Genomic DNA, 12,252 nt, shown 5'->3' with positions numbered 1-12,252 from the left:
GATGCTGGTGAGTTAGTAATAGGGAACAAAAATGGCAGATGAACTTAATGGGTATCTTTCACTGTGGAAGACACTGGCAGTGTGCCAGAGGTCCGTGAGCGTTAGGGAGCACGAGTGGGTGCCATTGCTATTGCAAAAAGAGAATGAGTTTGCCTGGCACCTAAGGTCTTAAGGTGGATAAGTCACCTGGACCAGATGGACTACATCCCAGAGGTCAAAAGAGAGGTTGCTGAAGAGATGAGGAATGCATTGGTCATGATCTTTCAAGAGTCATTTGATTCTGGCATGGTCCTGGAGAACTGGAAGATTGCAAGTATCACTGCACTCTTTAAGAAGGGAGGAAGGCAAAAGAAAGGAAATTATAGGCCAGTTAGACTAACCTCAGTTGTTGGGATAGTGTTGGAGTTTATTATTAAGGATGAGGTTTTGAGGTACTTGGAGAGTAATGATAAAATAAGTAGAAGTCAACTTGGTTTCTGTAAAGGGAAACCTTGCCTGCCATATCTGTTAGAATTCTTCAAGGAAGTAACAAGTAGTGTGGAGAAAGGAGAGGCAATGGATGTCATTTACTTGGAGTTTCAGAAGGCATTTGGTAAGATGCCACACATGACACTGCTTAACAAGGTACAACCCTATGGCATTGCAGGAAAGGTAGTGGCATGGATAGAGGAATGGCTGACAGGCAGGAGACAGTGAGTGGGAATAAAAGGACCTTTTCTGATTGGCTACCAGTGACTGGGGCCAGTATTGGAACCATTACTTTTCAAATTGGTTGTTAATGATTTAGATAATGGAATTGCTAGCTTTGTGGCAGAGGTTTCAAAGGTACACTTAATGTCAGAGAAATGTATACAATATGCATCCCAAAATACTTTTTTCTTGCCACCATCCACGAAAACAGAGGAGTGCCCCAAAGAACGAATGACAGTTAAATGTTAGAACCCCAAAGTTCTCCACCACCCCCAGCTCCCCTCCCTCCTGCATGTAAGTGGCAGCAAGCAACGATCCCCCCCCCGCCCCCCCCACTGGCAAAAAAAAGCATCGGCACCTGCCACCGAGCACTCAAGCATGCAGCAAAACAACAGCAGACACAGATTTGCAATACTCCAATGACTACGCATTCATCTTGTATTTGACGTACCACATGTTCTCTCTCTCTCTCTTTCCCTAATAAGGTAGAAAGAGATGTCTCTGTTTCACAGAAGAGGGAGACATACCAAACAACTCGCTGGTTTACGATGTCTGTTGCGTCGCTTTTTCTGAGCTCTGTGCCCAAAGATCTCAAGTCTCTGGACACACAGCCAAAGATCTTCCAGCTCCCACGACACAAGGGTCCGGGACACTGACCTTTGAACCGCCCGTCTCCAGAACCCCAAGATCCTAGGCCTCCAAAGGCAAGCCGAACTCTTAGGCCATGCCCTTGGCGTGTCAGATAACAACCAGTCATGACACTCTGAGAGCGGGCTCCATTCCTGCAAAGAACCTAAGTTAGTGTGTAACTCCAAGTCAGGGTCTTCAAAAGAACCCTGAAAAGGAAACATAGAGATATTAAAGATGGAAATAGAACTGTTTCCGAAGATGTAAGCAAAGGAGTCACTGTTTAGCGCCATCTTAACTAAGCTCTGCCCTCTGAATGGCTGACTTGAAGGTAGGTGGAGGGGTAGGTAGTGCTGAAGAAGCAATGTGATTACTGCAGGTCTTGGACAAATTGGAAGAATGGGCAAAAAAAATGGCAGGCAGAATAAAGTGTTGGGACGTGTGAGTCTTCTGGGAGTCCTCGTGCAAGTCTCCCAGAAGGTTAATTTACAGGTTGAGTCTGTGGTAAAGTAGGCAAGTGCAATTTTGGCATTTATTTTAAGGGGAATAGAATATAAAAGCAAGGAGGTAATGCTGAACCTTTATAAGTTACTAGTTCAGGCTGCACGTGGAGTATTGATAACAGTTTTGGGCCCCATATCTCAAAGGACGTGTTGTCTTTGGAGGGAATCCGGAGGAGGTTCACAAGGATGATTCTGGGAATGAAGGGTTTAACGTAGGAGTATTTGGCAGCTTTGGGCCTGTACTGCTGGAATTTAGAGGAATGCGTGGGGATCTCATTGAAACCTACCAAATGTTGAATAGACTAGATTGGGTAGATTTGGAGAGGATGTTTCCTATGGTGGAGTCATGACTAGACTGAACTGCCTCAGCAAGGACCTGGACCCATTGCAATTTACCTATCGTCACTATAGGTCAACAGCAGAAGCAATCTCAGTGGCTCTCCACACGGCTTTAGACCACCTGGACAACACTTACGTCAGGATGCTGTTCACCAACTATAGCTCAGCAGTTAATACCATCATTCTCACAATCCTTTTTGAGATTTTGCAGAACCTGGGCCTCTGTACCTCACTCTGCAATTGGATCCTTGACTTCCTAACTGGAATACCACTATCTGTGCGGATTGCTGATGACCTATTCTCCTCGTTGACGATCAACACTGGCGCACCTCGGGTGTGCGCTTAGCCCACTGCTCTATTCTCTATATACACATGATCTATAAATTTGCTGACGATACAACCATTGTTGGTCGAATCTCAGGTTGTGACGAGAGGGTGTACAGGAGTGAGATATGCTAACTAGTGGAGTATTGCTGCAGCAATAACCTGGCACTCAATGTCAGTAAGACGAAAAAGCTGATTGTGGACTTCAGGAAGGGTAAGACAAAGGAACACATACCAATCCTCATAGGGGGATCAGAAGTGGAGAGAGTGAGCAGCTTCAAGTTCTTGGGTGTCAAGTTCTCGGTGGATCTAACCTGGTCCCAACATATTGATGTGGTTATAAAGAAGGTAAGACAGCGGCTGTACTTTATTAGGAGTTTGAAGAGATTTGGCATGTCAACAAATACACTCAAAAACTTCTATAGTTGTACTGTGTAGAGCATTCTGACAGGCTGCATCACTGTCTGGTATGGAGGCGCTACTGCATAGGACTGAAAGAAGCTGCGGAAGGTTGTAAACCTAGTCAGCTCCATCTTGGGCACAAGCTTACAAAGAACCTAGGACATCTTTAGGGAGCATGTCTTAAAAAGGCAGTGTCTATTGTTAAAGACCTCCAGCACCCAGGGCATGTACTTTTCTCACTGTTACCATCAGGAAGGAGGTACAGAAGCCTGAAGGCACACATTCAGCGATTCAGGAACAGCTTTTTCCCTTCTGCCATCCGAATCCTAAATGGTTATTGAATCTTTGGACACTAACTCACTTTTTAAAAAAATATACATTATTTCTGTTTTTGCACTTCTTTTGATATTTTTGATTACAATATATGTAATTGATTTACTTTATTATTTTATACAAATTTTATTATTTTTTTTCTCTGCTAGATTATGTATTGCATTGAACTGCTGCTGCTAAGTTCACAAATTTCATGTCACATGCCAGTGATAATAAACCTGATTCTGATTCTGATTCGAGAACTAGAGGGCACAGTCTCAAAATTGAGGGGTGACCTTTTAGAAAAGAGGTAAGGAGGAATTTTTTTTTAGCCACAGGGTGGTGAATCTGGAATGCTCTGTTACAGACTGCGGTGGAGGCCAAGTCTGTGGGTATATTTAAAGAGGAAGTTGATTGTTTTCTGATCGGTCAGGGCATGAAAGGATACGGTGAGAAGGCAGGTGTCTGGGGTTGAGTGGGATCTGGGATCAACCATGATGGAATGACAGAGCAGACTCGATGGGCTGAATGGCCTAATTCTCTTCCTATGTCTGGTAGTCTAATGTGAGTATTTTCTCCTAGACTTCCAGTTTCTTCCCACAATCCAAGGACATACCGGGTAGGTTAATTGGTCATTTTAAATTGTCCTGCGATTAGATTAGGGTTAAACTGGAGTTGTCATGGATTGCAGGGCAGGTCAGCACGAAGGGCCAGAAGGTCCTATTCTCCACTGTATCTACAAATAAAAATAGAATAAATAAATAACATGCAGGATAGACAAAGGTCGTTGTGCAGTCGTGATCACTTGCTGAAGTGCTTTTTGGTCTATCTTGTTGCAGCTAGCGTACAGTATTATCATACAGTAGGTCAATGTGCTCTTAATTTAAAGCTGGAGATCCTTTCCACTGCTTCACCTTTTGAGTAGTAGAGATTGTTCATACCTTTTTGATTTCCTGAAATCAATAATCATTTAAAAAAAATGTTGCGTGAAAAGTTACGGTTATTGCACAATTCAGTTTCTGTACTTTTATAATGGGTGAGTCTAGGACCAGAGGGAGCAGCCTCAAAATGGAGGTATGCCCATTAGAACAGAGATGAGGAGGAATTTCTTTTGCCCGAGGGTGGTGAACCTGTGGAATTCATTTGTCTATCCTGCATGTTATCTATTTATTTATTCTATGGAGGCCAAGTCATTGAATATATTTAAAGTGGAAGTTGAGAGTTTCTTGATTAGTCAGCGTGGTAGAAGTTATGAGGAGAAGGCAGTAGAATGCTTTTGAGAGGGATAATAAATCAGCAAGATGAATGGCAGAGCAGGCTCGATGGGTCGAATGAACTAGTTCTACTCCTATGTCTCAAGGTCTTCAAGACTGAGATCAGTTCACTACAAAGAACACCATTACCATTATCAAGAGATTTGATGACAGAATTGGGGTTGTTTCTTTGTATTGGGAAGGATGTTGGCTGGGCTAGGATGAGTATGATTATTTGACGAAAAAAAGTTAGTATGGTCTATAAATAAGTAGGCATCTGAGACTATAAGAGACTAAAAAAAAGTTTCCAGGATGCAGGCCTGGGCAGGGTTGTACCGATGTTGTCCAAGGGAAAGACGAGGGCTGATACAGCTTGGCACCAGTATCGTCGCTGAGCAATATGTGGTTAAGTGCCTTGCACAAGGACACAATATGCAGCCTTAGCTGAGGCTCGAACTAGTGACCTTCAGATCACTAGACCAACGCCTTAACCACTTGGCCATGCGCCAACTTATGGTCTCTATCACATTGGTAGTTGCAGATTTTCAGATCTAGAAGAGATGAGAGGTTAGGAATGCTGCCATAGTCCATATTGAAAATAGATAACTGGCTATTGAAGCAAAGTTATCAGAACAACATCATGCGAAATGTGAATCCTAGGGATGGTGACATGGGGGGGGCTGGTAAAGCTGAGGATGTATAGTTTGGGATTAGCAAAGAGAAGATCAGAAAGGATAGTGAAGACATGGCAAGTGCGAAACTGAGAAAAGTGGCATAAATGTAGTGGAAAAAGATCCAGGGAGTAATAGAATTTAATAGTTTAAGTTTATCCTCTCTGCTATCTGAAAGGAAAGAAAAATATCTTTTGGTGAAGCAGCAAATATGGCTGTGCTAATGTGTTCATCTACAATAGTACGAAAAATGGCAAGTCCCAGTGCAAGTCCGAAGAAGAGCATCTCTGGGCATGTTTGAGCCTCTGGAACTCTATACCTGATTCAATAATTTTAGAAAATTAACCTTTTCAGCCTCTGTTAATTCTTTTGAAGAATTATTAATCATGGTTTTATCCACTGATGCTGCCTGACTTGCTAGCTACTTAAAATGTTCTTATTTCAGTTTCTTACTGTGTTGTGTATCTCACAGATCCAGCATTTTCTCTGTCCTCATTCATCCTAATTTGCAGCTCTGTTCAGACCACCTGTCATTAATGAGCCTTCATCACCAATGTTCAACTGGCGCTATCAACATATTTTGTGAATCAGTCTCTTGGCCCGCAACAAAATGTCTAATTTCTAAAGCAATGCAAATTTCTGCTATGTAAGGCAATGGGGCACACCAGCAATATCAAAGGAGGGAAGTGAATAGCTTGTTTTGAGTCACAAACCTTACTTTGATGCGATGATAGGTATTTGACCTTTTCATAGATGCTGCCTGATCACCTGAATGTTTGCAGCATTTTCTGCTTTTATTTGATTTTTTTCAGCAACTGCAGTTTTTCTGAATTTTTGTTTCTCTTGTTGAGAATTGATACATTCTCTAACTTGTTCCTTGGATCGGGTTTTGGGCTAAAATAAGATATTTGATATAAACAGATCATTCCTTGTTGGACTTTTCCAGGAGATTACATCAAGCAATGTAATCACTTACATGGGTTGGCACAACATGGAGGGCTGAAGGGCCTGTACTGTGCTGAAATGTTCTATGGTTCTGTGGTTCAATCTCCATCCTCCGTAGGTCCTATCTATACACTTTCAATTTCTCCAACTCTTACCTTTCTGATGCAGCTAACATTCTTGCCCTCCTCACCTCAATCATGAAAATGGGTCTTTTTGGCTCAGAGCCTATGCCGGCATCAAATGCCTATTTATTTATCCTAATCTATTTTATTCTCCCCATTTTCCCTCAAGCATCCACTCAAATTCTACTACTTGTATACACAGTGGGAAATTGAATTACTAACACATTTTTGATGTAGAAGAAAATTGGAGCACCTTGAGGAAACCCTCATGCTCATATAGAGAATGTACATACTGCAAACAAACAGCACCAGAAGTCAGGATTGAACCTGAATCACTGGAATTGTGGTAGCTGTGTCATTGTGTTGTTGCCCCAATGTTGCATGTAATAAACTAAAAATTAAAAAGCACATCTCTCTATTTTTATTATCAGACTAAATATTCTCCCATCTTGTGTGCCATCAATTTCTGACAGAATTTTTTGAGGATTTGGGCCTATTTTGATGGGTTGCTAATAAGCAATTTGCATGATTGCATCTTGGATGTGACATCGATATAACTTGTGCTCTGTATTTACCAAGAAGATGAGGTAAGACAGGAAACTTGCTTGTGTATATCTAGATAATTATTACTGCATACAGTGAGCATTAGCCTTTCTTCATGCATAAACAAATATCAGTAGCAGTTCTCAAGTGAGTAGGAAAGCAAGACATCAGAATTTTGATAGATTTTACTTATGATGGTTTCTTCAAGACTGAGGTTATTTAAACCTCGGCTCGAGTCACAGACCAAGTCATTCTTTACTAGATTACAACTATTTACTACTTCATGATTGTCACCTCTTTTAACTATTGCATTTAAAGGACAAAGACCATGGGTCACACAGCAAGTTACTCATTTTAATTTTTTATCTATGAACCATTTAGTGTTTGAGTGACAGTTGCCCAGTGAGGCTCATATTTTTAAAAAAAAGCATGAAGATGTACGTAACAGTAGCTTGTCATTTGGTAGGGCTGTGCCTTCCAGCAGGCAGCTTTCATGTTCTTCGGGTTTTAGAATTCAATACTTTTTATCACTTTTATACTAAAGATAAATGTATTGAGCATAAGGTTTTAAAATCTAACTTAAAAAACCTTGGAAAATTCTGTTGCCATCCCAACTCCAAAACAGTGTTTTCTACTAAAGTAGGATAATATTTCTTAATTCTTAAGACTTAATTAAAGACTGATAACACACATCCTGCTGTTGGTGTCAGAACTGCTGGTTTGCAGTTGGTATATATCGATTTATATAACACCTTATATACCGGCTGGGTAGCCTCCAACCTGATGGCATGAACATAGACTTCTCTAACGTCAGTTAATGCCCCTCCTCCTCTTCTTACCCCATCCTTGACATATTTAGTTGTTTGCTTTTTTTCTCTCTTTCTGCCCATCACTCTGCCTGTTCTCCATCTCCCTCTGGTGCTCCCCTCCCCCTTTCTTTCTCCCTAGACCTCCTGTCCCATGGTCCTTTCCCTTCTCCAGCTCTATATCCCTTTTGCCAATCACCTTTCCAGCTCTTAACTTCATCCCACCCCCTCCAGTCTTCTCCTATCATTTCACATTTCCCCCTCTCCCTCCTACTTTCAAATCTCTTAGTATCTTTCCTTTCAGTTAGTCCCTACGAAGGGCCTTGGCCTATAACATTGACAGTGCTTCTCCCTATAGATGCTGCCTGGCCTGCTGTGTTCCACCAGCATTTTATGTGTGTTGTTTGATATTTCCATTTGTTTGTTTTCCCACATTGTTTTAAATTGATTTATGATATGATTTTCTCAATGTTTGGTTTTATTGGCAATTGAAGTGATAATGGAATTGCAAAATTGTCAGTAAAATACTATCAGTTCCATCTCAGTGTAAACAGTCCAGATATATATTTGGTTGGAATATATAGGGGAAAATGTTTCTGAGCTTTCATGTTTAAAATATTCTTGTTGCTATTAGGAGTACAAATGTAAAGCAACCTGTTCAGTCTAGAGGTAATTTTGGACTTTGAATTTACCATATACTTAATTTCATGTATGGTATAAACTTGTAAATACAGGCTGTAGTCTTTGTTTCAACTTGCATTACCAGTGAGAATCACCTATTTTAAGTATAGTACAGTTTTGCCTTGTTTAATGATTGTTGTACAATTGATTCTACTATTAAATAACGTGTGACATCTTTTCTAGTATTAAACTAATGATTCTGATGTCATGAGTTCAAATTACAGCAGGCTACTGAATTGTGTACAGGCAGTCCCTGGGTTATGAACGAGTTCCGTTCCTGAGTCCGTCTTTAAGTCGGATTTGTACTTAAGTCGGAACAAGTACATCCGGTATTATTTAGCGTCAGTTAGTTGAACGTTTGTCTTAGTGTATAGTATACATTTTACCTTTCTATGCATATAAAACACTTAAGAAATGTATGTATTCCAATAATTAAACCACTACGTTGCTTAGTAATAATTGTAGCTTTCATTGGGGCATGCTCCATTATTCTCACTTTATCCATTATCCTTTAAAATTGTTCCGATCGTTGACCGACTGTAGCCTAATGCTTTTCCAATAACTGATGGTGTTTCACCTCTTTCCAGACGCTTTATTATTTCCACTTTATTTTCAATCGTGATGGCTTCCTGTCAATGGAACAGAAGTACTGCGGGCGGCGGGTCCTGAGCTCTGCTGGGTCTTAAGTACCACTGCACTGAATTCCCTGGGTCCTAAAATCCACTGCACTGAGACAGGTTAAATGGGACAAGTGGGGTCTGTGCTGGGTTTGGGTATTTGATCCTGCACAGTATTCCGTGTGGGAATTTAAACTGGAGGTGGCAGTGTTTTTTTTTTTACAAGGTCGAGTTGCGAGCTCGACATCAACCCAGCATGGATGGAGAGCGCACTCGGAAGCGGTCTGTCACTGGATCGAACTCGGGAACCTCTGTTCTCAAGCCCGGCGCAGATCTCGCTGTGCCACCAGCTGACTGGAAAAGGGGGTGGTGGGGTCAGGGTGAATCTTGCTAAGAAAAATTTAAGCCAAATACAAAGTGACACACTCAACACAGTGTCAACGGCAATGACTTAAAATGGTGGACAGCGTCGCGATCCAACTTAAAATGGTGGATGGCGTTCTCCTTCCTCGGTTCGTAAGTGCGAGTTGTTCATAAGTCAGACTTTCGTAACTCGGGGACTACCTGTAATTGCACTGGTTGCTGGGTTGTTACTTTTTGGGAAAACGAGGTTCAAAAACATGGGGGGGTGGGTTCCTTCATTAAGGGCCCCAACCACCCAAGACATGCTCTCTTCTCATTGTTTCCATCAGGAAAGCACACACCCAGCAATTCAGGAAGGGTTTTTTTTTCTTCTGCCTTCTGATTTCTGAATGGGCATTGAAACACTACCTCATTACGTTTTTATTTCTGTTTTTGCACTAATTTAATTTAACTATTTGGTATATATTTACTGTAATTCAGTTTTGTCTATTAAGTATTGCATTGTACTGTTGCTGTAGAGTTAACAAATTTCATGACATACCAATGATGTTAAATCTGATTCTGATTGGTTCACTGATGCACTTTTAGGGATAGGATCCTGCAGTTATTTTAAAAAGTAGGTCATGAGTTTAGATTGGCTGACAAATTGAAAAATGGAATAGCACTTATTTTGGGGTACTAGTATAAATAATACAACTTCATAGATTGAATCAGCTGTTAATTTCCCAAGTGCTGTTTCTCTGTATCCCTTCCACCCATGATATTTGTTGATTCATGAAAGAATGCCATTTATCAAAGACTAGTGGAGATCAAAAGAGTTCATTTACATCATTGTCCAAAGTATTTTTCTGAATGGTGATGTGTGAATACTGTTTGGGGCATGTCCAAAGCAATTATCCATGCTGAAACAATTAAATTTTATGTTTGTTGACTGACTCAAAATGCAGCTTGGGTGCACAAACGAGCTTTTTATAACACAAAAAGATATTTAACAGGGATGATGCCAAAATCCTTTCTATGGGGGGAATAGTTCAACAAAGGCATCTTGACTTTTGAATATTATTTGGAAAATAATTATTTGGAGGATTGGAAAATTCCAAATGTCACATCACTCTTCAAGAAGGGAAGGAGGTAGAAAAAAGGAGATTATTGGCTGTTAACCTGACTTCAGTGGTTAGGGAAGGTGTTGGAGTCGATTGTTAAGGATGTGATTTTGGGGTACTTGGAGGCACATAACAAAATAGGCTGTAGTCAGCATGGTTTCCTTAAGGGGAAAGCTTGCCTGACAAATCTGTTGGAATTCTTTGTGGAAATTCGACAGGACAAACAAAGAAGAGTCTGTAGATGTTGTTTACTTGGATTTTCATGTGCCACACATGAGGCTGCTTAACAAGATAAGAGCACATGATATTACCCGAAATATACTAGAAGGTTGGTTAACTGGCATGAGTCAGAGTGGGAATAAAAGGAGCCTCATCCGATAGGCTGCTGGTGATGAGCAATGTTCCACAGGAATTGGTGTTGGGACCACTTGTGTTGTCTGTTAATGATTTGGATGACAGAATTGATGGCTTTCTGGCTAGGTTTATGGACAAAGATAGATGGAGGGATAGGCAGTGTTGAGGAAAAGGGAGTATGCAAAAGGACTTGAACAGGTTGGGAGAAAGGACAAAGAAGTGGCAGGTGGAATACAGTGTTGGAAAATGGATGATCATGTACTTTGCTTGAAGGAATAAAAGTGTAGACTATTCAAAAGGAGGAAAAAATTTTAAAAATCCATGGTCCCAAAGGATTTGGGAATCCTTGTGCAAAATTCCCTAACAGTTAATCTGCAGGTTGAGTTGGTGATGAGGAAGGCAAATGCAGTGTGTTAGCATTCATTTTGTGTGGACCAGAATATAAAAGTTAGGATGTAATGCTGAGGCTTTATAAAGCACTGGCGCGGCTTCAGTTGAAGCATTGTGAGAATGTTTGGGCCCCTTGGTGGAAGGTTCCAAGGAGTTTCACAAGATTGAGGAAATGAAAGGCTTATCATACGAGGAATGTTTGATGGCTCTGGGGTTGTACTTGCTTGAATTTAGAAGATTGAGGGGATTTCTTTGAAACCTATTAAATATTGAAAGACCTAGATAGAGTGGATGTGGACCGGATGTTTCCTGTAGTGGGGGAGTCTAGGATCAGAGAGCCCAGCCTCAGAATAGAGGGACGTCCATTGAGAATGGAGAATAGAAGGAATTTCTTTAGTTAAATGGTGACAAATCTGTGGAATTTGCTGTCTCAGGCAGCTGTGGAGGCCAAGTAATTGGGTGTATTTTAGGCAGAGGTTGATAGTTTCTCGATTAGTCAGGGTGTGAAAAATTATAGGGAGAAGGCAGGAGAATAGGGTTGAGATGGAAATGAATCATCCATGGTCAAATGGCAGAGCAGATTTGATGGGCTGAATGGCCTAATTTGCTCCTGTTTCTTAAGGTCTGTATAAAGAGATTCTGCAGATGCTGACGTACTTGAGCAACACACACAAAATGCTGGAGGAACTCGCCATGTCAGGCAGCCTCTGTGCAGGAGAATAAATGATTGACATTTTGGGCTAAGACCTTGTATTAGGACTGGAAATGAAAAGGGCAGAAACCAAAATTAGAAGTTGGGGGGAGGGGATGGAGTGCAAGCTGGCAGGTGGTAGGTGAAACCAGGTGAGAGAGAAGATGGAGTATGAAGTAAAAAGCTGGGAGGTGATAGGTGGAAGAGATAAAAGATGAAAGAAGGAAGAATTTGAGAGAAGGCAGTGGACCATCAAAGAAAGGGAAGGAGGAGCAGCACCAGTGGGAAATGATGGGCAGGTGAGGAGAAGAGATGTAAGGGGAACCAAAATAGGAAATGGGGGAAAAAAAGGGAGATGGGAGAAATTATTAGAAGCTTGAGAAGTATGTAGTTTTTATAATATAATTACCGTATATATAGTTTTTAATTAATGGGCTACTTTGGAGATGAGGTTTGAAATTGGTTGGACTGCTTCAGCTTGTTTTATGAAGTGGGTAGGAGCTGAAAGACATTGTG

At 41.0% G+C, this 12,252-nt stretch overlaps 1 protein-coding gene across 4 annotated transcripts in view; it reads left to right on the top strand.

The window, feature by feature from the left end:
* Positions 1 to 12,252, top strand: part of lmbr1 (limb development membrane protein 1) — a 211,461-nt gene that overhangs the window by 60,500 nt on the left and 138,709 nt on the right. The gene's annotated exons all lie outside the window — the stretch shown is intronic.

This window comes from Hypanus sabinus, chromosome 6 (genome assembly GCF_030144855.1).
Source record: "Hypanus sabinus isolate sHypSab1 chromosome 6, sHypSab1.hap1, whole genome shotgun sequence".
Classification (NCBI taxonomy): domain Eukaryota; kingdom Metazoa; phylum Chordata; class Chondrichthyes; order Myliobatiformes; family Dasyatidae; genus Hypanus; species Hypanus sabinus.
Note: the sequence above shows the minus strand (reverse complement) of the source record. Positions and strands in the feature narration are given on the sequence as shown.